The sequence below is a fragment of the Nycticebus coucang genome, unplaced genomic scaffold (genome assembly GCF_027406575.1).
Source record: "Nycticebus coucang isolate mNycCou1 unplaced genomic scaffold, mNycCou1.pri scaffold_49, whole genome shotgun sequence".
NCBI classification, from domain to species: domain Eukaryota; kingdom Metazoa; phylum Chordata; class Mammalia; order Primates; family Lorisidae; genus Nycticebus; species Nycticebus coucang.
In genome coordinates, this window is record NW_026515580.1 from 1,085,583 (window position 1) to 1,110,657 (window position 25,075).

Consider the following 25,075-nt stretch of genomic DNA (forward strand, 5'->3'; position numbering starts at 1 on the left):
GGTGTGAGCTGTGACAGTACAGCACTCTACAGAGGGTGACAAAGTGAGACTCTGTCTCTAAAAAGAAACACACACACACAAAAAAAAGTCTATTAAAGTTGAGATTTTATACTTACTGCTGATAAGCTGAGTATTTATACTGTAAATGAAAAGAGAACCGTAAGTAAATAAAATATCCTAGTGAGGATCTATGAAAAGCTTCCAGCAGGGCCTGGGTTTGCTTCTGAGAACAAAGGATTTGGTAGGAAACAGCCGCTCCTGCAGCGTCTGGTGGTATTTATTATTTTCATGGAGCAACTGTCTTCTCTCCAAGTCTTATTTACTTCTACTTTCTATTACTCTTGCTCTCAATGTCCTGTTATCATTTTAGCTCAGTCTTGAAAATATCCTCCACAATTTGCCTGGTGCTCTAAAGTATGGCTTTTCCAGGTTGCCGATTTCAGCCCTCAGCGTCCTTGTAGAGCGGAGTTTTTAGAAGATAGAACATGACTCAGGCTGGTGCTTTTTCTTTCCGTGTAATGTTGACCATATCTCTCGTCAGTCTAAGTTTCACCTGTGCGCTATTTACCGATTGTGTCTCTTCATTTAGAAATTATTTTCATTTAACTACTTTTTTTTAAAGTATAAGTTTATTTTATCTTTTAGAAGGAGAAAGGGAGTGAAAGAGGAGAAGAAAGTGGGGAAAGAGAGAAGAGAGAGCAGGGAGACGGTGTGGCATCCCATCATTTCACTGCTGTTTTTTAATGAAAAAAGCCTTCCACTGCAAATTCCTGAGGACAAGGCTGTTACCAAATGATCTGTGTCCACGCGCAGCTCTTTCATCTCAGGGAAGGTGGTGTTCCTCTCCTATTCAAGGTCACTGCTACCTGCCACCTGGCTCTGGTTTATTTCCTTCCTCCTCTGTTTATTGTTGTTATTAAAAAAAAAAAACAACTATTTATTTGTAAATAATTTTAGATTTATAAAAGTGTCGCAAATACAGAGTTTGCACATATATATATGTATGTACCCTTCACCCATCTCCCACAATGTTGACATCTCCCATAACCAGGATACATTTATCAAAACTAAGTAATTAATATTGGCACAATATTATTATTATCATTTTTTGAAACGGAGTCTCACTTTGTCACCCTTAGTCACGGCAACCTCACACTCTTGGGCTCAAGTGATTCTCTTGCCTCACCCTTCCAAGTAGCTGGGACTACAGGTATCCACCACAACGCTCAGGCTGGTCTCAGACTCCTCATCTCAGGCAATCTACCCACCTCAGCCTCTGAGAGTGCTAGGATTACAGGCGTGAGCCCCTGCACCCAGCCGTGGTACAATATCATTAACTAAAATGCAGACTTTATGGTTCGGCGCCCATAGTTCAGTGGTTAGGCCCATAGCCGGCCACATGTACCAGGGCTGGTGGGTTCAAACCTGACCTGGGCCTGCTAAACAGATGCCATGGCACTCTTCCAAGGGTGACATAGTGACATTCTGTCTCAAAAAGAAAAAACAGACATTATATGGATTTCATTAGTTTTTGTATTGTTGTTCTTTTGCTGTTTCAGGGTCCCATGTACCTTACTATATTGCATTTAGTTCTGATTTTTAAATCTTTCCCCCTCTGTTCATTTATTTTTTTCTCACATCAATTTTTTTTTTAGAGACAGAGTTTCACTTTGTCACCTTCAGTAGAGTGCTGTGGTGTCACAGCTCATGGCAACCTCCAGCTCTTGGGCTTAGGCGATTCTCCTGCCTCAGCCTCCTGAGTAGCTGGGACTATAGGCGGCCACCACAATGCCCGGCTATTTTTTGTTGCAGTTTGGCCAGGGCTGGGTTTGAACCCACCACCTTTGGTATATGGGGCTGGTGCCCTAATCACTGAGCCACAGGCATCACCCATCAATTTTCTTTTTCTTTGTTTTTTGCAGTTTTTGGCCGGGGCTGGGCTTGAACCCACCACCTCTGGCATATGGGCCGGCGCCCTACTCCTTTGAGCTACAGGCACCACCCTTTTTTCTTTATTTTTCTGAGACAGATTCTCAAGCTGTCCCCTTGGATAGAGTGACACAGTGTCACAGCTCACAGCAACCTCAAACTCTTGGGCATAAGCAATTCTCTTACCTCAGCCTCCCAAGTAGCTGAGCGGTGCCCACTACAATGCCCAGCTATTTTTCAGTTGTAGTTGTCACTGTTGTTTGGCAGGCCTGGGCTGGAATCGAACCGCCAGCTCTGGTGTATGTAGCTGGTGTCCTAGCCGCTGAGCTACAAGCGCCAAGCCTCTCATGTCAATTTGATCCTTCCAAGAAACAGAAACTCTTTGTTCTCATCCAATCTCTTTTCTTCTCTAAAAATGGTTTACATAATAGTTCAGTAAACTAGCCTCATCAATCAGTCTGTGATTGTTTAATAATCTGTGATGAAACAAGAAAAATGAGGATAGTGTAAAGGGTTTTTTTTGTTGTTGTTTGTTTTGCAGTTTTTGGCTGGGGCCGGGTTTGAACCCATCACCTCCGGTATATGAGGCCAGCACCCTACTCCTTTAAGCCATAGGTGCTGCCTGGCATAAAGAGTTTTTTATAAAGCTAAACTTACCTCATGTCAATGACCATCCTTTATTTATTTTATTTCATTTTATTTTATTTTTGGAGACACTATCAAGCTGTCACCCTGGGTAGAATGCGGTGATGTCATGGCTCACAACAAGCACCAACTCTTGGGCTCAAGTGATCCTCTGGCTCAGTTTTTCTGTTTTTAGTAGAGTCTCATTTTTACTCAGGCTGGTCTTGAACTTATGAGCTCAAGCAATCCACCTGCCTTAGCCTCCCAGAGTGCTAGGATTACAGGCATGAGCCACCGCACCATTTAGTGGATGGTAGGACACTCATATTTTGGGGAGGATTCAAGTGTCCCTTCCTTTATGAAAGTTGTCCTTACTTGGAAAAATTTAAAAGTCAGCAAACTTTTCAGTTCTTTATTTTTATTTTGTTTTGTTTTACATTTTTTTTTAATTTTTACATATACATGTGTTTATCAGGTTTCCATTTTTTTGCCTTCACAAAATTAAAAAGGCTTAAAATTTAATAACAATAACAATGATTAAGATAAGGACTAGAAACAAAAACCTCGTAAACAACCAAGGTCTTTACAAGGACAGAGTCTCTCTTTGCCACCCTCGGTAGAGTGCCCTGGTGTCATTGATCACAGCAACCTCAAACTCTTGGGCTCAAGCCATTTTCTTGCCTCAGCCTCCCAAGCAACTGGGACTATAGGCGCTTGACACAATGTCCAGCTATTTTTAGAGAAAAGATCTTGCTCTGGTTCAGACTGGTCTGGAACCTTTGATCTCAAGCAATCCACCCACCTCAGCCTCCCAGAGTGCTAGGATTACAGGTAAGCCACCACACTCGGCCCATGTTATTATTTTTATTTTATTATTATTATTATTATCATTATTATTATTTGCAGTGTTTGGCCAGGGCTTGGTTTGAACCCACCACTTCCAGCATATGGGGCCAGCACCCTACTCCTTTGAGCTGCAGGCACTGCCCTTGTTTTGATTTTTTTTTTTATCTTATAGCCAATTTATTATAATTATTATTATTATTTTTTTTTTTTGAGACAGAGCCTCAAGCTGTCGCACTGGGTAGAGTACCATGGCGTCACAGCTCACAGCAACCTCCAACTCCTGGGCTCAAGCGATTCTCCTGCCTCTGCCTCCCAAGTAGCTGTGACTACAGGTGCCTGCCACATCACCTGGCTATTTTTTGGTTGCAGCCGTCATTGTTTTTTGGCAAGCTCGGGCTGGATTTGAACCTGCCAGCTCAGGTGTATGTGGCTGGTGCCTTAGCCACTTGAGCCACAGGTGCCGAGCCTATAATGTGATTTTCGGTCTTCTGGATATATACCTAGTAGAGGAATTGTAGGATCAAATAGCAGGTCTATGTTTAGATCTCTAAGTGTTCTCCAAACATCTTTCCAAAAGGAACATGTTAGTTTGCATTCCCACCAGCAATGCAGATGTGTTCCCTTTTCTCCACATCCATGGCAACATCTCTGGTTTTGGGATTTTGTCCTTGTTTTAATTTTTAAAGAATTCACTGGTCTTATGCCACCCAAAATTCTGTGTGGCATTGTCTACTGTGAGCCTAGCCTCCTCGCCTAGTTCCCCCTGGGTCCATGGCTGCAGTATATCCCAATTACAAGAGATGCTCAACGTGATTTGTATTCATCTTTTGTTATTGGTGTATATTGAGTATTACAACTTTAATATAGGTTTTTTCTTTCTTAAAATGTGTATACATTTTTTACACCCTCTGTATATTGTTTATCATCTATTGTTTTTCCTACTTCACAACATATTTTCAAGATTAAAAAAATCAGTACATATGAATCTTCCTTAATATACAAAAGCATCATAGGATATCATTGTATAGACAGTTCATAACTTATTTAACTGGGTGTATATTGATAGGCATTAGGTTGCTTCCCCTCTGCTATTTATAAATAATGCTTCATACTTTGTATAAAATATGCATGTTTACCTGTAGAAAAAAATTGCAGTACTTGTAACTATTTAAAATAATCAAATAGGTCAAGCACAGTGGCTTGCACCTATAATCTCGGCACTTTGAGAGGCTGAGGTGGGAAGATTGCTTGAGCCCAGGAGTTGAAGACCAGCCTGGGCAACATGGTGAGACCTTTCCTGTACAAAAAGTAAAATAATTAGTTGGGTGTGGTGGTTAACACCTATATACTTGGGAGGCTGAGGCAGGAGGATCACTTGAGCCCAGGAGTTTGGGGCTACAGTGAACTATGATCATGCCACTGCACTCTGGGCAATAGAGAAAGTCTGTGTCTCAAAAACAAAAAACGAGACAAAATAATAAATAAAAAAATCCAATAAATATGTTGAAATGTACAAGATATAGGTAGTATACAGAGAGATAACAATGTGTGTCTCCATGAGTCTGGATAATGAGAAAGTTAAGTATGTACTCAGGGGACAACATTTATTGAACATTGACTATATTTCTGGCATTTCACTAAGCACTCTAATTACATTATTTCACTTAGTTCTCATAGAAATCTTAAAAGTAGATATTACTATTATCCTTATTGAACCTCACTGGTCACATAGCCAGTGAGGGGCAGAACTGAGGTTCCCTCGGGTGCCTGCGTGCAGTTGAGGAGTCATCACCCTGTGAGCCAGACACAGTGTTAGGTGCTGGAGACCTGAAGGTGAACAGGTACATGTGGTCCCTGCCTTGGGGAAGCAGGTGCTCTGGAGCAAGCAAAGGAAGACTGGAATGGCTTGGAAGGAAGGCTGGAGAGCCGGGTGCAGATCTGTAGGCACGTGGTCAGGGTGTTGTTTTAATGGAGCCTGCTGAAAGCGGGACCTGCAAAGTTACCTCTATGAGACAGAAAGGTCCTCAAGGCCAGACTAGATACCCCAGTATTGGGTCTGTGTGACACCCGTGAGACACAAACTGTATGGGGACTGTGGACGGGAAGGTGGCCCTAGCCCAGACAGTCCATGGTGGTGTCTCCTGGTTAAGGATGGAAGCATTCCCTGTCATAGACAATGCCACTGGGAATCAGGATCATCCATCTCCTTGCCTTTGCTCTGGGTCCTTGTGGACAAAGGCCCGTGGCCTGTGGGCCCAGAGCCATGACTGAGCAACTGAAAATTATGTGGGCTTGAGGGTTACATTTCTCAGCATAAACAAGTAAAGAGACCTTCTGTGCGATCTGGCAAATACCAGCACAGCCCTGGAAGGTGATTCCAGTGTCTCAGTCCACTGGAAAGTCAGAGTCCTACTCAGAACAAGGGCCAGTATGGAGTGAGTCAGGTTGACCAAGGTGTGCCGTGGGCGCCTCCTGGCTGGATCCAGGTGGCACTAGGTCTTGATGCTCTCCTCTTCCTAAAAACTGCAGCAGATTAGACCTGAAGAAATCTCCAGTGCAGCTAGATGAGAAGACTGCCCAGCCAGGGAAAGGGCCCATCAAGACAGGTGTTATATAAACACATGTATCTTGGTCATGATTCAGGAATAATCATGAGACCCACTGAGGAAGAAAATCTTTGCTCTGTCACTTTTTTGACTGTGGAGAGACAGATTTTCCCTTGTGTTCCACTAACTGCCTACAACCATGATTCTGAGTTCCAGCCAAGAAGGTCAAGCACCTGGAAATCAGGATGAAATCCAGATGCTAGGCCCAGCCCCTGAGTGTACAATTTGGTAGGTCTGAGATGGAACCACCACTGGTGCCCTTTATACATTTCATTGTGTCTGTAGTGACCCAGTTCTAAGGGTTTGGTCTAGGAATTTTCTTTTCTTTCTTTCTTTATTTTTTTTAAAACAGAGTCTCACTTTGTCACCCTCAGTAAAGTGCTGTAGCATCATAGCTCACAGCAACCTCAAACTTTTGTGCTCAAGCGATTTTCTTGCCTCAGCCTCCCAGGTAGCTGGAACTACAGGCACCCACTACAATGCCCAACTATTTTTTTAGAGACAGGGTCCTGCTCTTTCTCGGGCTGGTCTCGAACCTGTGAGCTCAGGGCAATCCACTGTCCTGGGCCTCCCAAATGTTAGGATTACAGGCATGAGCCACCATGCCCGGCCTTGGCCTAAGAATTTGATAAATGAATATTAAAATTCTATAGATAAAATGTTTCCAGAGATACTAAAAGGCTGGAAGCTTGTTGGGCAGGCGTTCTTATCTTCACTGTACACAGGCAGTGTGGTGCATTTAAATCAGCACTATGCCAGAGAGCTGGCTTCTGTTCTTAGCTCAGCTACTCCCCACCATGAGCCTTGAGCCGCATCCTTTACTCTTATGTGTCCTTTTTGACTCTAGTTTCCTCACCTGCAAAAGGAAAGATTTTAACTATTTAAGCCCTAGAATTCCTTGCAACTTCTGATGGTGTATTAAATTACACACCACCACCAGGGGGAGCTAAATCCTGGACTGGTTGTGCTTTGGATCCAAGCAGCTGAAAACATAGGTGGGTTCCTTGCATTTTGCAACCTGCCAGCTTCTGAGCACAAGAACTCCTGGGTTTGGGGGAAGGGGTCATAGATGAGGGCATTTTGTAAATCAACTTATAATATAAAACAAAATTGTAAGTAGTTTCATTATACAATATGATGAGTCGTAGTGGAAATTTTAGCTTTCTAGAATTCCTTCCTTTCCCCCCAACCCTTGTAGTTTTCTCCCTAATCTCCATTATACAAAACACACTGATATCTTCAAATTTACTGTGCTAGTAATGGGATAGTAAGCTACATTAGTGATGGAATTTGGATCTTTTAAGGAAGGTTCAGACAAATAAATGTCTTAATATTGAAAAACAAACAGATCTGCCTGGGCACCAGTGGTTAGGGCACTGGCCACATGCTCCGCGACTGGTGGGTTTGAACCGGGCCTAGGCCTGCTAAACAAAAAAAATAGCCGGGCGTTGTGGCGGGTCCCTGTAGTCTCAGCTACTTGGGAGGCTGAGCCATGAGGATTTCTTGAACCCAAGAGTTTGAATTTCCTATGAGCTAGGACGTCATGGCACTCTACCTAGGGCGACAAAGTGAGATAACTATCTCAATAAAAAAAAATCATCTGAACCTTCCTTAATATTAAGACATTTTCTAAGAATTTTCCTTTGTTATTTATATTTAGATTGTATTGTGATCTGAGTAGAGAAATTTTTTTGTTGTTGTTATTGAGACAGAGTAGCTGAGACTACAGGCGTCCACCACAATGCCTAGCTATTTTTTAGAGACAAAGTCTCACTCTGGCTCAGGCTGGTCTGGAACCTGTGAGCTGAGGCAATCCACCCACCTGGCCTCCCAAGTGCTGGGATTATAGGCATGAGCCACTGCGCCTGGCCCTTAAGTTAGTTTTAATTTTTAAAAATAGATAGGGTCTCACTGTGTTGCCCAGGCTGAGATCTTGAACTTCTGGCCTCAAGCAATTCTCCTGTCTTGCCTTCCCAAGTAGCTGGGACTACAGGCGCACTGCTGTGCCTGCCTAGAGTACTTTTAGAAGAGCACGAGATGTAGAAGAGTGCTGGCTGCTTTCTGTTCAAAAGTGACTGTAGTGGGGTAATGAAGTACAGATGGTGCTTATGTTCCTTTCTCCTCAGGAGGAAGGAAGTCAGAATGCTTGGAGCAAAGCATGGCAGTGGCAGGGCCAGGCCAGGGTTGGTGTTAGTACAAGTTTGGCTGTTTGGGGTTGGGGGTAGGGTGGGTAGTGGGTGGCTGGGTGTGGGCCATGCTAGCTGCAGTGATGATCCATGATAGGGACACAGCGATCAGGGCAAACTCAACTCACCTTCAGATGGCTGTTGGATGTGTTTAGGGGCATCTGCTCCCTGGTGCTCACATGGGGTTGCAGCTTGGGAAGGATAGGCAGAGATGGTGGTGGCAACTGGCAGAGCATGTCTGGGTTGGGGCAGAAGCAAACCCAGCTCCTTTGAACATGAGTGTGTGTTAGGGGTTGGGGTTTGGTAATAGCTCAGGCCTCCATCCCAGGGACACGGGAGGCGTCTCCACAGGTGCATTCAGGGACCTACACCCAGCACAATCTCTGAAATGCTCAGGGTTTCAACCCTTAGGTGTGGTGCTGTCCACCCCAGACCCATGCTTGCCCACAGATCGGGATGAGCGAAGGCTCTTGTTTTCCCTGCCTCCCACTGGCCAGGGCTGGTTGCTCAGGGAATGCCTAGCAACACTGCACCCTAAGAATGTAGGTGGGTCTACTTCTCTTGAGTTTAGTTTCAATGATCTGGAGGGATAGGACATTCCAGAACTCTCTCTGAAAGGATGATCAGAATTGTAACTAATGCAACGTTGTTTTTAATTTTTTTTTAATTTTGCTTTTAATTTCAGCTGGCTTTCACTCTTCTTAGTTTGAAGGATTTATTTTTTTTTTTTTTTTCCTTTTTCTTCCTTTATTGATTCTCTTGCCCTTTGCCTCCTAAGCATGAGCTGGGATTACAGCTGCTGGCCACAATGCCTGGCTTTTTTTTTTTTTTTTTTTTTTGGTAGAGATGGGATCTCACTCTGGCTCACTACAGCTCATGCTGGTCTCGAACCTCTGAGCTCAGGAATCCACCGGCTTCGGCCTCCCACAGCCCTAGGACTACAGGCATGAGCCACCACGCCCGGCCTAATACAACATTTTTTAAAAATTCACCTTACATTTGGGCTTTTTTGTTTCATTCCATCATCAGTACAGAACATATTATACTTCTTTAACTGAGAATCTGTTTTCTTCAATATTCTGTTGGTATCCCTCATACCTGGCAAATACAGGTTCTAAAGAAATGCCTGTATATGTGGATAGAGGATGGGCGAATGATTTGGTACTTTAGGTCTTTAAATTTGTCTAAATGATTAATTAGAAAAGAGAAAGTACATTTTCTCTGGCCTTAAGCTCTGTAAACATGAATTAATCAGTCACGTTATTTGCTGTCAGCAAATATGTGTTCCTTGATATGCCTGTGTTTGTATGTGACTTCCGATTCTTCCATTCTGTGAATTGAGGGTCTTTCCTGGCCTTTCCAAACTCCCAATTATGGCAACTGAACTGTCCACCCAGTAGTTTACTACCCACGAGGCCTTTCTTTTTAGAGTTTTCTGAGACTTGGGTAAGATGGCATGCTGTTCTTTCTCTTTCCTGCTCACTAATTACATATGTTCCAGTACTTTACATATGTTGTTCCTAGTTCTCACAGCATAAAAATGTTTATTTCCATATGAGCATAATAACTATTATTTACTGAATATCTACTATGTGCTAAGCATTCAGTGCATATAATCCATTGTAATCCTTGAAACAGACTTGTGAGATGGGTAGAGGCTGTCTTGTCCTGATTTTATAGAAGAGGCGGTAGAGGCTTAAAGTACACAGATCATGAGGAGCAGAGCCACATACTGCCCCTGAGCTGTCTCACTCCATGGCTGATGTTCTTTTTTTTTCTTTTTTGAGACAGAGTCTCTCACTTTGTCACCCTCAATAGAGTACTGGGGCTTCATAGTTCACAGCAACCTCAAACTTTTGGGCTTAAGCGATTCTCTTGCCTCAGCTTCCCAAGTAGCTGGAACTGCAGGTGTTTGCCACAATGCCTGGCAATTTTTTGTTGCAGTTGTCATATTTAGCAGGCCTGGGCCGAGTTCAAACCCACCAGCCCTGGTGTATGTGGCTGGTGCTGAACTATGGGTGCAACACCCGGCTATTTTTTAGAGAGAGGGTCTTGTTCTTGCTCAGACTGGTATTGAACTCCTGAGCTCAAGCCATCCACCTGCCTTGGCCTCCCAGAGTATTAGGATTACAGGCATGAGCCACTGTGCCTGGCCACTGGCTAATTAAAAAAAAAAAAAAAAAAGAACATCAGCCATGGAGTCTTGTAGCTATGGAGTCTTGCTCTGTTGCTCAGACTGGTCTCTAACTCCTGGCCTAAAACAATCTTCCCACCTCAGCCTCTGGAAGTGCTGGGATTACAGGCGTGAGCCAGCACATTCAGCTTCCTGTCTTGACTCGTAATTGATATTGTTTCTTATTTCACTGAGAAATTAGAAGCAATCGTAAGAGAACTGCCTTGTTCCCTGTCAGGGTTATCAGTGCCTCCTTCCTCTCCCCATTTTCTCTGTTCATTAGAGTTGATAAATTCTTTTTATTGTTATCCATGGACAAACCTCTACTTCTGGCTTCCCGCTCCTCTGCTCATGCAGTTGTCCCCTTTCTGTCCTGCATCGTTAATTTGATTCCCTCTACTGGATCATTGTCATCGGCACTGAAGTATAGTTTTAAAACAAATTGCCTTGACTCTACTCCCCCTTCTGTTCTTTTTTTTTTTTGAGACAGAGTCTTACTTTATCACCCCGGGTAGAGTGCTATGGCATCGCAGCTCACAGAAACCTCAAACTCTTGGGCTTAAGCGATTCTCTTGCCCCAGCTTCCCAAGTAGCTGGGACTGCAGGCACCCACCACAGCAACTGGCTATTTTTTGCTTCAGTTGTCATTGTTGTTTAGCTGGCCCAGGCTGGGCTCAAACCCACCAGCCTTGGAGCATGTGGCTGGTGCTGCAACCACTGTGCTACGGGCGCCGAGCTCCCCCTTCTGTTCTTAAGGCAGAAGTTTTCTTTCTTTCTTTTTTTTTTTTATTGTTGGGGATTCATTGAGGTACAATAAGCCAGGTTACACTGATTGCAATAGTTAGGTAAAGTCCCTCTTGCAATCATGTCTTGCCCCCGTACAGTGTGACACACACCAAGGCCCCGCCCCTCCCCCGTCCCTCTTTCTGCTTGTTGTACTTGCTTCTCTACTTCTTCAGTTCCTCCTGACTTGGACTCACTCTACCAGGCATTCGTCCCCACCACGCCATGAAATTGCTCTTGCCAAGGCCACCCTTGTGTATCATTTTGCAAAATAGACCAGTCATTTTTTAGTTCTCATCTTGCCATGCAACATGCTAGCTGCAAAGGCATTTGGGAAATCTTTCTCCCCTCCGTAATTCACAAAGACAACTCCATCTGGCATAAGGCAGTTGAAATGGGTGTTGAGCAGATCAGTCCACAGCATCCTCCTTGGTCTTATCTTTCGGCCATTCTCATCCAAACACACTCTTCTTCCCACACTTAAACTTTGAATGCCCTTGCCACTGGCATGTTGGATACAGCCTAGCCTTTGTCAAGCAGACCTCCCTGCAGGAGTTGTGGGAGGAAGATGTGAGCAAGGCGAGGCAGCCTCCACACACACAGAGACCAGCTTTCATGGCAACAGTGCTGGAGGCACCCGGGAGGGCCTCAGGCCTGGCTCAGGGTATCCTTGCGTTCATCACAGGTGCCTTGTTGGGGAGCAGAAGAAGTTAAATTTCTACTGGAACAGTCTGTTTTGTTTTTCAATCTGTTGTTGTTCATGGCTATATAGCATTGCACCTTTCCCTCTTACTTTACTAGATGTTCTGTGAGCTACCTCTTACCTACATTGCATCCCTTTATGCTTAAGCTGCCTAGAATAGGCTCTGCAATTTGACACCAAGAGCCCTTGTCCAATACGATAGGCATTTCATACAGGTGAGGGGGATGAGTGCATAGGCTACTGAAAATTGTGGGGCAGTTCACCCCACACTAAATGGCCCCAAACTATAGGGATTCTAGTTTATAATTCTCTTTTCTATTTTTCTCTTGCCATTTCTCACCTGTCATTCTTCTCTGCGTTCAGTATTGTGCCTCTGATAGTATCAGCCACCCTTCTAATTTGCTGTGGCTAAACTGCTAAAGGCTAACAGCTGCACATGAGGTGAAAATGAATCCTAGGGAAAGAAAGAATGTCCAGGCCTTTCCTGCAGAATCAAGGGTATAGATTTAAGCACTCTGGTTCCTGACAGCTGTTTTAGCCATTCAAGTGCCTTTTCTTCTTTGTCACTATGTGCCTAAGTTTCCAGAGGTTCACATCCCCTAAACCCTGACCTCTCTTTAAACAGAGCACAACTGGATTCAGTATTGTGGACTCTCAGAGATTTTTACCATGCCTCTCTCCTTTTCCTGTTAAGTGGTAGAGTTGCCCCATAAAACATTTTAAATGGTGAAAGTAATTTTAACCTAATTTTTATTATATCAGTAATAAGGTGAAGTCTATTATTCACAGGCAGGTAATCTTCCCTGTAGACAATCTTCACTATAGGCAATCATTATCTATGGATAATCTGATTTCCCACCCCATTATTGATCTTTGAAGAGTTCATCAGCTTCTTGCCTTTCTTGGCAGTGAATATAGGAATCCTCCCTCCCCCCAACAAGCTTCTACCCCTTAAAAAATTTTTTTTAAGTGGTGGGCACCTATAGTTCCAGCTGCTCGGGAGGCTGAGGCAAGAGAATCACCTAAGTTCAGGAGTTGGAGGTTGCTGTGAGCTGTGATGCCATGGCACTCTACCAAGGGTGATAAAGTGAGATTCTGTCTTTAAAAAAAAAAATAAATAAGTTGTATAAAACATTTAATTTATTGGTCTTTGGGGGGAATTAGGTGCATCACCACTGTATTAAACTGAGCCATTAATCTTGTAGCTTCATCAACATTAACTGGTTCACTTTGATGAGGCTGCTGAGGATCAATTCTTTCTGTACAGGTTTCAGGGAGTGGCCTTTGAGAAGAGTACAAGTTCCTTTTGTATATTTACAAAAGCTTTATTCACTCTATTAACATTTTCATCTTTCATAATATTTATCTTCTGAAGATTAGTGGTAACTGGTTTTTCTTTGTAGGCTTGAAGTTTTTTTGGCTGGCTATGTGAAATACATGCCTGGACTTCGGCCTCTTAATTTGTTCTTGGCTATTGGCAGATATTTGATATCCACACGCAACTTCCTAGAGTCCCGGTGACACCATTTGCATGCGTCCAGGCTTGTAACATTTATTGAAACGTTTTACCTGGACAATTTTAACATCCATTCCTCAAATTCTTAGGCCAAACCCTTAGAATTGGGTTACCGTAAACACAATATAATGCACTAAGGAGACCAAGAAAAGCAAGAGAAATGAGAGAAGTCAGTTACCTGGGCAATTCGTGGAAGTTCCTACACAGGGGGCATGTGAGACAGGGCCAGTGTGCCCTGGCACCACCAGTGCCTAGCTCTCTCCACTTCTATATTGTCACATGTGACAACCCCCAAATAGAGGAGATATAAGGGAAAATCAGGTTGGTGATTAACTTCCTCAGATGCACGTGTGGCATGTGGTGGAGCTAGGAAGTGTCCATCACTGAGGACTTCTCACGGCACACGTCTGTGTCACCACTGTGTAAGGCCAAATATCCCAGCGCCTTTAAGTTTTACTTCTATAAACGAAAATCCATGGCTGTCACTAAAGTCAGAGACACTAAAGAAAGATAACTGATACTTTAACATCAGGAAGGATCTGGGGGTGTGTTAGGTAAGGGGCCAGGAAATCTCCTTTTTAACAGTGTGTAGTAGCAGGAGACTAATGAGAGTAGATGCGTAATTAATACTGAGGTAGTTGTAATATTAAGAAATCTTAGGTAAATGGAAGCTGAATTATGGCAGCTTTGAAATTGGTGGGAGGGCAAAATAGTTTCGTACGGATACATTGGGCTAGGGAGGGTCTTGTCTGTCCTTAACTTTGTGGCCCTTAATTAAAAGCCCTCAGACCACAGATGAACATCCAAGTTACATTATTCTTGGAGAATGGCTGACTTTGCCTTGTGGCATCTAGGCTCAAGGAACAGGCAGGATCTTGCAGTCTCCTCTGGTGCTGGGTGTAGTAGCAGGTATGCCAACACTCAGAGCAAAACTTGTGGATGGGATGCTGGCTCCTGAATGGTGGATTTCAGCCATGTTGGTTGGCAGTCTCTGAGGGCGGCTTTGTTCATTGGTGCATTTCACGCCTGCAGTGAAGGGAGCGGTTACCTGCATAAGCCCAGGACTGGGGGAGAACTGGCTTAACCAAGGGTTTAAAATGAGTGTAAACAACATGAGTTATCAGCATTTCCACCCCAGAAACTTATGCAGCACTGGGTGGAAGATTGATCAGCTATACCAATGTTAGCCTCTATTATGGGGATAACTGGAAATTAGTGACATAATGTTGTATAGGAAGCCAAATTGTCTATAACTATTTTGCATTTTAGATGAGCTCAACACTTGGCTTATTCCATTGATCAAGTACTGCTTTATCCTTTAGACACATTGTTGTGCTTAGATGATTGGTGGACTTGCCTTTTTCCTCAAAGAGGAGGTTTCTTAAGGCAAGGCCTGGGTCTGACTCACCTTCATGCACACACAGGAGAGGGGTGGTGACTTTGTGAGTAACACCTGTGTGCTGTAACTACCTCTGACTTTTTCCGCCCACAGTTATGCATGTCTGAGAAACTGTGGGAGCAGATAGTCAAGTTGTCCTGCGACACCATCACTCCAGACATGCAGGCCCTGGCAGAGGACATGGGCTAGAGGCAGATGTTCTTCACCAACAAGCTCCAGCTCCAGTGGCAGCTCTGCAAGAGGAAGCAAAACCACAGGAACCACAGAGAGAAGCCATTATACGGGCACATTTTCCTGCTAGCAGGGGACTGAGGCATGGCTGTGTTTCTCGTCCATGTCCAAATCTCTTCCATCTCCTTAAGAACTTAGAGGTTTTGCTGATTCAGGGAGCCATTTGAAAAGCACAGGGGATCTGCACACAAATGCAGCAGAACCTGCCTACCTAGTGCCTTGTTTGAATCACTATGTATCATTTTAACTGTGGCCCAGCCACGTACAAGGGCTATAGGACAGGAAACCTGCCCTATCCTGACACCCATTGAGGCTTCCGCTATGTATATGCAATAAATGATTATTAACAGGTTCAAAAACAAATCAGTTACCTACTTTATCTAAGCATTCAAAAGCATAACTGGTCTTTTAAATTCTTTTCTGGCATTATGTCATCTGAGCCCATCCATGGAGTAGTTAGCTGAGTGGCTCCCCGGGAAACTGAGGGGCAGGTGCCACTGAAGACAGTGGGGTGAGTGTAGCTGCCTTCGCCACTTTGTCCTTGTTTTGTTCCATAAAGTCTGTATTCGGGGCCCTGTCCCAGGACTCCAGGCTCTGTGCCCCCCAGTAGACAGACTCTGACCTGGCACTGGGGCTTGGCTGGAGAAGTCCAGGCATTCTGCTTGCAGACCTGGTTCAAAGTACAACTTTCCAGGACATCACATTGTTAAATAAACCTGTAAACAGTTCTTGGGCGGCGCCTGTGGCTCAGTGGGTAGGGCGCCGGTCCCATATGCCGGAGGTGGCGGGTTCAAACCCAGCCCCGGACAAATTATAAAAAAAAAAAAAAAAAAAAAAAAAAAACAGTTCTCAGAGGGATGCTGTTTCCTGGAGGAAGGGCAGCTGCACTTTTTGAAAAGATTTTAAAGAAAGTCTGTGGGTAACTAAGTGAAAATAGAAGTACAGTTTGCATTCTTTTAACATGTCTGAGGGGTAAAAACAGTGCAGTCTTTGGGGAGAAAGGTCTACCTTACTGAGAAGAGTCATTTAAAAATTCTTTTCTCCCTACACTTTTAGTTAATTACCCCTGGATAATTAACTAACTCACAGCAGCAAATAATCTAATGACTTTTTTTAGGTCACAGAGCAAAGTAGCTTTCTTTCTCTACATCATCTTTTTTTTTTTTGAGACAGAGTCTCACTATGTTGTCCTCGGTAGAGTGCTATGGTATCACAGCTCACAGCAACCTCAAACTTTTGGGCTTAAGTGATTCTTTTGCCTCAGCTTCCCAAATGGCTGGGACCACAGGGACCTGCCACAATGCCTGGCTATTTTTTTGTTGTAGTTTCATTGTTGTTTAGCAGGCCCGGGCCAGGTTGGAACCCACCAGCCCCAGTGCATGTCACCAGCACCCTAATCACTGAGCTATGCCAAGCCAATGCATCGTCGTATTAATCTTATAAGGCTTTCTTCTCTGTCGCCTCCACTCTTCTACCCAGGAAAAATAATGTACATCCTGTGCCAGGGACACTCCCCAGGATGTACCAGGCCCTCCCAAATGGACTCTGCCCCTTCTTCCCACCTAAGTCCTTTCAGAAGGGCTCAACAGCATGGCTTAGTGACAGATTTTTTTTTTTTTTTACCATTAAAATTTATGTTACTATCAAACTGGATTTTAGCCTCCATTCACATACCCTTGAAACCCAGTCACCTGGGCAGCACCTGTGGCTCAAAGGAGTAGGACATTGGCCCCATATGCCGGAGGTGGTGGGTTCGAACCCAGCCCTGGCCAAAATAAAAAAAAAAAAACCAGTCATCTTACTCCCCAGTGCCAATGTGACATTCTACCTAGCCCTCTCTGCTTCTCACTGTTACAAGTCCACAGTCCTAAGTGTCCAGGGACATCTATGAAATCAAGTGCAATCTGTTTCCTGGCAGATGAGGAGCCATCAGAGTTGCGTTTGGATTTAGTCCAAGGACAGAGCAAAGGTTTGTCAAGAGACCCCAGCCTCATTCCCTGGCCAGGAGAGTCTTCCAGGGTGTGTGTGGATGACCGGCAGGCAGCTCCGAAAGCAGGAGGGTATGTCTGTCCCTGAGCTTCTGGACATCACTCGTGACCTGGTCTCCAGTGACAGAACACAGGTTAAAACCATGAGTATGCACACACGGCCACAATTTAGTATGTTGACATAATTTGTAAATGTATAACTTCAACTCATTTGTAACATCAGTGCGAAGTGTCAGGAGCTTAAAGCTTCACATGTAGTGTTTTATCAACAAACTGAGATTCTGAAATCGAATGATGAGCATTATAGTCAACATTCAACATGAATCAATAAGAACACAAATATGGCCACTTGAAAACACTATATAACTACATATATCCAATACATATAATTTATGTTTTACATACAATATACACTTACATGTAGTATACAACACATAACAAAATATTATTAAAAAGATGCTAAATTATAATTTAAAATATGTTATTAATAGATTAACTATTGTTAAATAACAGTTAATATATATTATTTTAGTAATTATTTGCCCTCATAATTTGAGTGCCTTATTACTTGATTACAATTATTTTTGCTAAAATATTAACAGTAACATCAAGCTGACATCCTGTATGTCACCAGCATCCTTAGTGGGTGAAACATTCTTCCCTTCTACCGCCCTCATCACCCAAGGTCCCACTGATGATTCCATCTGATGGAAGTAGGTAGCGATGGTCTTCCTCTGCCCTTGTTAATGGCTTTCATGTGAATGGATAAATCTGCCTCACTTATGATATAAGATTTCAAGAGTGAAATGCCACAGTATTTTATCATCTTGTACTTTGTCATCTTTCCAGTTAAATGTGTTTGTATTCTGTTACCATTTCCCTTTGCAATTATAAAAGTAAAATGCTGATATTTTCTAATGATTTATATATTTAGTATTATAAAACAATTTACTAACATAACAAACATAACTAATTTATAAACTAAAATAATAAATATATTTTACTTAATGTTAACTTCTGCTACTACTTTTTTCTTGAACAGATGGGCATAGTATGTGCATTAAGCCTCAGTAATATAGAATCCAAGAAATTTTATTTTGCTGAGTAGGCCCTGGAACTTAGGCTGAGATTATGATTTGGGGAGAGACGGGCAGCAGGGTTAAGGACAATGTGCTAAGTACCCACTTGAAGCCACTTGTGTACACCATGACCATCAGTCCTCATTTTTTACCTCCTACTGGCGCCTAAGATGCTAAAGAATAATATAAAACAACCAAACTAAAAATGAAGCATGAATAAAATTTTTTGCTCTGAGTTTTAGTGTAATGACCTTCACCTTCAGTTTGTGTTAAGACCGTATACTTAGGCCAGGCGTGTTGGCTCATACCTGTAATCCTACCACTCTGGGAGGCCAAGGTGGGTGGATCGCTTGAGCTCAGGGGTTCGAGACCAGCCTAAGCAAGAGCAAGACCCTGTCTCTACTAAAAAATAGTGGGGCATAGTGACACATGCCTCTAGTCTCAGCTACTCAGGAGGCTGAGGCAACAGGTTTGCTCAAGCCCAGGCATTTGAGGTTGCTGTGAACTATGACACTATGGCACTCTACCCAGGGTGACAGACTGGGACTCTGTCTCCAAAAAATAAAAATGAATAAAATAAAAAACAAAAAAAAAATTTTAAAGGCTGGTTAGTAATTCATTAAAAAAAAAAAGACAGTATACTTAAATAGTGTTTAAGCTTTTCAACAGTTAGTTTCAACTAGAAATGGATGTCTGATTGGTTGTTACAAACATCAAGCCATAGGCATGGTGTGGTGGCTCATGCTTGCAATCCTAGCACTTTGGGAGGCTGAGGCAGGAGGATTGCTGAGGCCAAGAGTTAGAGACGAGTCTAGGCAACATAGCAAGAACCTGTCTCTACAAAAAATAGAAAAATTAGCCAGGCATGGTGGTGGATACTCTATAAAGATATGTGCACTCCCATATACATTACAGCATTATTCACACTAGCCAAGATATGGAAACAATCTAAATGTCCTTTGCTAGATAGATGGGTAAAGGAAATGTAGCATATCCTGTATTATTATTATTATTATTATTATTATTATTATTCAGTCTTCAAAAAGAGGAAGATCCTGAAATTTCCTACAAAATGTATGAATCTGGATGATGCTACACTAACTGAAATAGGCCAGAAACGGAGGGGAAAATATTGCATAATCTCACTTTCTCTCTCTTCTTGCTTTTTAAATGAAGTATTCAATATATAGATAATGTTACAGAAGCTACCAGTGGTGGAGGCTGGGGGAAGAGGATATAGGAGGATGTGTCAGTCAAAGGACACAAAATTGCAAATGTGTAGGCTGAACCGGTTTAGAGATCCAAAGTATGACACCAAGACTCAAGTTCATAAAATTGTATCTGGGATTTTATTTAAATAAACATTTTATTTACTCTGGTTACCCAGAAAAAAAAGTATGTAAGATAGAGATTGTTAATTTGTTCCACTATGGTAAGCATTTTATAATCTATATGTATTCCATAGCATCATGTGGTTAACCTCAAATATACCAAGAACATTTATTTTTTGGGGCAGATGATAGCTCACTGCAGCCTTGAACTACTGGGATTAAGCAATCTTCCCACCCGAGCTACTTCCCAGTAGCTGGGACGACAAGGGGAGATCCCCTGCGTGCAGGGCAATTTTTTTTTAAACAAATAAAAACATCGAGTGAACAAAATGCCACCTCACGAAAGAAAAACTGCAAATACAGTGAAGAGCATAACAATATGTATTAAGTCATTTTACAAAGTAAAATTAATATCTCTGCTTCACCTTTCTCTTGTTTTAAAAAGAAGTCATCCTCACGATGAGGGAGCATCAGTTTGCTCTTGTAGCAAGGAAGTGTCAGGGCAGGGAGCTACCTAGGACATTATGTTCCTGCTTATCATATGGTTTCCCACCCAGGAAAATTATTTTCAGTTGTGAAATCTATTATTCCATTAAGAAAGTCTCAGACACATTGATCTGTGGACACAGATTGAGTTGGAACAACAGAAAAAAATGGCAGGTTCCATCTATTGCCTACCATGTGCTAAGAAAGAAACAGGCGGTAAACAATTTAATTCTTAGAGCAACCCTTGAAGGTAAGTGATATTATTTTTGTCTTATTTCTCTCCAGGTCTACAACCTGTGGCATGAGCCTTGCCTGATCAGCCTCCTGATTTTGGAAATGAAGTTTTCTTGGAACACAGTGTACATGTTATCTATGGCTGCTTCATGGGGCAGCGGCAGAGTCAGGTACTAGTTATACAGACCACATGGCCTGCCCAAAACCGAAATTGTTCTTGGACAAGTTGATTTTCCCAGTTTCATAAAGCTGAGACTCAAATCTCTACCATCTAAGGCTGTGTTCTTCACCACCAATGCCACACCACTTCTCCTTTCATAGCCAACACCATGTTTGACCAACAGGACTTGACAAGGTGACAGGATTTGTGCAAGTCTCATTTGAAACTGTAATAGGAAGGGCCTTGAGCATGACAGGAGACCATTCTAACTAGGCTGCCCGGGGAACACTCCACTCGGTTTCTCTTCTTGCTACTTTCCGCCACTTGACCAACTGGAAACCTGCTCCTCCCAAGGAGTTCTGACCTCTTTCTGTATCCCCTGATGATGGAAGAGGAAGTGGGATTGGCCCTCACCTCGCTCCCCAGTGCCCCTGACCACTGTCTCTGCTTTTCGCTGTTAGAGGTCCCCGCAGTCTGACTGCGGCACTGTCACTGCAGGGATCGCCCTCCACCACAACCTCTTCTGAGGTGACAAATGCTTTCTCTTCCCAGTCTGCAATTCAACACCAGTGTTACCTCTCCACCTTGCAGTTCTCTGACCGCGTTGACTCTGGAGACCTCCAGTACATATCGGCCACACTCCAGCATGGCCAACCTAGCCGCTACCACTCCACAGCTCCTACATCTGAGACTTCTGGTGGGGAGCCCTTCATTCTTGAGGTGAGCCTCCTTGCCTTCTTGAGGAGTTGCCTTGTTTCCAAAGCTCACTTCTTCCAAGCTTCTATGAATCTGCTCTTTGCCTTAAACTGGGCCTCCTATGGCCTGTCTCTTCCAGTAGCCTCTTGCTGACTGTACTGACTCCCTGCCCTCTCTGAGCTCAGGATTAGAGAGGCCCTGAACAACACTCGAACTGTTCTTGCCTCTTTATCCTGTAGCACATCCAGGAACGAGTGATCAGCTTCCCCTTCCCACAGGTCAGACTGCAGAGTGTCGCTGGAGAGCAGCAGACCAGGATTCCTTTATCTAGCTTCCTTCTATTGCCTTAACAGCCCTTTTATCATTGATTTCCCAGACTTCACACAGTGGATCTTCAAAGCCTACCTCCCACTTGGTAGAGATTAAAATTTCCTGCATGAACTTCACAGCTCCCTTCTTTCCTGCTGGAAACCTCCATCCAGGGCCTGACGTTTCTCCCTTCTGTCCTCAGAGGGGCGGGCTGCCTTGCTTCCACTGCTCCATCTTCCATCTCTCCTCTTCACAATTCTCTTTTGATTTCCTTTTTTTATGAACACGGGTCCCCCCTTGAAAGAAGTGTCTTTGTTCTACTGTCCATCTCAGCACGCTCCTTTTTCCTTTTTTTTTTTTTTTTTTGAGATAGAGTCTCACTCTGTTACCCTGGGCAGTGTGCTGTGGCATCACAGCTCACAGCAACCTCAAACACTTGGGCTCAAGAGATCCTTTTACCTCAGCCTCCTGAGTAGCTGGGACTATAGGTGCCTACCACCTATAGCTAGCTATTTTTTTTTTTTTATTGTTAAATCATAGCTGTGTACATAAGTGCAATCAAGGGGTACAATGTGCTGGTTTCATATACAATCTGAAATATTCTCATCAAACTGTTCAACATAGCCTTCATGGCATTTTCTTAGTTGTTGTATGTAGACATTTGTATTCTGCCTTTAGTAAGTTTCGCCTGTACCCATTCTAAGATGCACCGTAGGTGTGGCCCCACCCATTACCCTCCTTCCACCCTAACCTCCTCCCTCCCTTCCCCTTCCTTGGCCCTTTCCCCATAGTCTTGTGCTATAGTTGGGTTATAGCCTTCATGTGAAAGCTATAAATTAGCTTCATAGTAGGGCTGAGTACATTGGATACTTTTTCTTCCATTCCTGAGATACTTTGCTAAGAAGAATATGTTCCAGCTCCATCCATGTGCACATGAAAGAGGTAAAGTCTCCATCTTTCTTTAAGGCTGCATAATATTCCATGGTATACATGTACCACAATTTGCTAGTCCATTTGTGGGTTGATGGGCACTTGGGCTTCTTCCATGACTTAGCGATTATGAATTGGGCTGCAATAAACATTCTGGTACAGATGTCTTTGTCATATTGTGAGTTTTGGTCTTCTGGGTATAAACCTAGTAAAGGAATTATAGGATTGAATGACAGGTCTATTTTTAGGTCTCTAAGTATTCTCCAAACACCCTTCCAGAAGGAACGTATTAGTGTGCATTCTCACCAGCAGTGTAGAAGTGTGCCCTTTTCTCCCCATCCACGCCAACATCTCTGGTTTTGGGATTTTGTTATGTGGGCTACTCTTACTGGGGTTAGGTGATATCTCAAAGTAGTTTTGATTTGCATTTCTCTGATGATTAAGGATGATGAGCTTTCTTTCATGTGTTTGTAGATCGTGTGTCTGTCTTCTTTAGAGAAGTTTCTTTTCAAGTCCCTTGCCCGCCCTGTGATGGGATCATGTATTCTTTTCTTGCTAATACGTCTGATTCTCTGTGGATTCTGGTTATTAGACCTTTATCAGAGGTATAACCTGCAAATATTTTCTCCCATTCTGAGAAACTTACTATGTTCTTGGCTGTGCAGAAGGTTTTTAGTTTGATCAGGTCCCAGTAGTGTATTTTTGATACTGCTTCAATTGCCTGGGGAGTCCTCCTCATAAAATATTCACCCAGGCCAATTCCTTCAAGAGTTTTCCATGCACTTCAAGTATTTTCATAGTTTCATGTCTTAAGTTTAAATCTTTTATCCAGTGAGAGTCTATCTTAGTTAATGGTGAAATGTGTGGGTCCAGTTTCAACCTTCTATATAGCTAGCTGTTTTTAGAGATAGGGTCTAAGTCTTGCTCAGGCTGGTTTCAAACTCCTGAGCTCAAGCAATCCAGCCCACCTCGGCCTCCCAGGGTGGTAGGATACAGGCTTTTGACCTGGACCCAGGATGACACCTAACTTGACAATCAACCTGACCTCCCACTTTGCAGAGATTAAGCTTCTCAGTGTGACCTTCACAGCTTCTTGTCTGTCAAGGTTTTATACAAACAAACTTTACTAACCTGTTCAGCCTGGCCACATACCTAATCCCGCTCACTTCAGACTATTCAGTGAACCGACTGAGACTGTGCTCAACCCTGTTGTTCTGAGTCCCCGTCCTTGTGCTTCTCGCTGACCAAATCCTACACAGCCTCCAAGGCCACTGAAACCTCCAGCCATCTCGCCTTCAGATTCTTCCCGCACAGAATTCTCAAAGTGTGCTGCAGGAACCCTTGGGGACCCCCAGTTTCCTTCTGGTGGTCTATGAAGTCAAAACGATTTTCCTAATAATACTAAGACATTATTTACCTTTTTCATTCATTCTTTAAATGATGGAATCTTCCAGAGGCTACATGATCTGTGATATTATCTCTCTGATGACTAGTGGAATGCCTACTTGCCTGTTTTTGTGTTTTCTAGAATTTTCTAAGGTAGAAAGTTTAGGTTATAAATATTTTGACTTTCAGAGGCTCAGTTTGTTTTCAGTACCTCTACTGGGCTCTTGCTAGTTATCTTAGTTATGCCTGCTATTGTTGATGCAATCTCATCATCATCCAATAATTAAATATCCTGAAGTTTTCCTATGTAGAAATATAAGAGGTAGGTATACGTTGTTGTCTTATTTTGCGATTGTATTTTAAAATATTTCAAATTAGTTTCAAAAAACTAATTAGTTGGTTTAAAATATGTTTCAACTAACATTACTTGTATTAGTTTATTTCAAAAAACAAATTAGTTAGTTTAAAATATGATTCAAATTAGTTTTTTGTTTTAATTTTTGTTTACCAAAACTCCAATTTTAGATTTTTAAAAATTAAAACCAAAAAATTTAAAATATTGAGATGGGATCTTGCTGTATTGCCCAGACAGGTCTTGAACTCCAGAGTGCAAATGATCCTCCCATCTCAGCCTCCCAAGTAGCTGGAATTATAGGCATGGCCTGGCTCCCCTGATTTTAGAATTTAATATTCTAAAATTAAAAAATTATGTTTTTATTATACTTAAGGATAGGTCACTAACTTTAAAAAGGGAGATTGTAAATCCTGCTTTGTTAGCCCACAACTGCATCATCTAAGACAACAGATGCTAAGAAAAGATGAAGTTGACATAACAAAGAGTTTTCAAACTCATATAAGAGAAAATCTCTTTCAGCTGCTGGAATCATATAGATCATTAACCCTTGGCTATATGGCAGAAGCATTTGGTGTTGGTGTGGAATTCATTGACCAGAAACTCTCCAGATTTATTGCTGCTGGGAGACTACACTGCAAAATAGATGAAGTGAATGAAATAGTGGAAACCAACAGACCTGATAGCAAGAACTGGCAGTATCAAGAAACTATCAAGAAAGGAGATCTGCTTTTAAACAGAGTTCAGAAACTTTCCAGAGTAATTAATATGTAAAACCATATAACAAAGGATTTCCTTTAGAGATAATTATTTGCAATTTTTATGGTTTACTATGTTCCCACTTCAGCTGAATAAAATAAGTACTGCAAAAAAAAAAAAAAAGAAAGGTATGATGGCACATAGCACTTTGGGAGACCCAGAAAGAGGATTACTTGAAGCTAAGTGTTGGAGAACCAGCCCAAGCAACATAGCAAGACTCTGACTCCACAAAAACTTAAAATATTAGCTGAGCCAGGTGGGGCACACCTGTAGTCCTGGCTACTCAGGAGGCTGAGGCAGGAGGATTGCTTGAGCCTAGGAATTTGAGGTTGTGGTGAGATATGATGACACCACTGCACTCTAGCCCGG

General features: G+C 42.8%; 1 pseudogene; it reads left to right on the plus strand.

Annotated features, from left to right (window-relative positions):
• Positions 1-15,714, plus strand: part of LOC128579362 (F-box only protein 36-like) — an 83,396-nt pseudogene extending 67,682 nt beyond the window's left edge.
• The last annotated feature ends 9,361 nt before the right edge of the window (positions 15,715-25,075 follow it).